The sequence below is a fragment of the Myotis davidii genome, unplaced genomic scaffold (genome assembly GCF_000327345.1).
Source record: "Myotis davidii unplaced genomic scaffold, ASM32734v1 scaffold333, whole genome shotgun sequence".
Classification (NCBI taxonomy): Eukaryota; Metazoa; Chordata; class Mammalia; order Chiroptera; family Vespertilionidae; genus Myotis; species Myotis davidii.
The window spans coordinates 1573054-1573460 of record NW_006285266.1 but is presented as its reverse complement, the minus strand read 5'-3'; the positions used below and the strand labels follow the sequence as shown (position 1 = coordinate 1573460).

The following is a 407-nucleotide window of genomic DNA, read 5'->3' as shown; positions in this document are numbered from 1 at the left end:
CGCTCTGCCACATGGAAAAGGCTACTTGTATACCCCAGGATCCCTCCTCAGCCCTTGCTGACAGGAGAGCGCCTCTCCTTGCACAACAGTCAGCTGTGCCTTCTTCTCGCCGGTCGGCTTCCTTTTTTGTTCTGTGACAACCTGTTTTTCTGGTTAACTACACTAGAGACTAGCACAACCCTATCTACCCCAGTGAAGCTGCTTTGAGAAGCTGCAAACCAGGCCATAGGTCGCGGGGCTTCTGCATTCTCAAGTGCCACATGCTCCCGACCACCGCATCAAGGATCTGGACTCATGGTTCAGGTGGGAGATGAATCTTACGAAGAAATATGTTGCCCATGAGATTCCAATAGGTGGAAGGCTGCAGGACACCGAGATGCTTAAATCACTCTAGTCCAGCCGTGGGA

At 52.1% G+C, this 407-nt stretch overlaps 1 protein-coding gene across 1 annotated transcript in view; it reads right to left on the bottom strand.

Annotated features, from left to right (window-relative positions):
* SMYD3 (SET and MYND domain containing 3) overlaps positions 1-407 on the bottom strand; it is a 464760-nt gene that overhangs the window by 317772 nt on the left and 146581 nt on the right. The gene's annotated exons all lie outside the window — the stretch shown is intronic.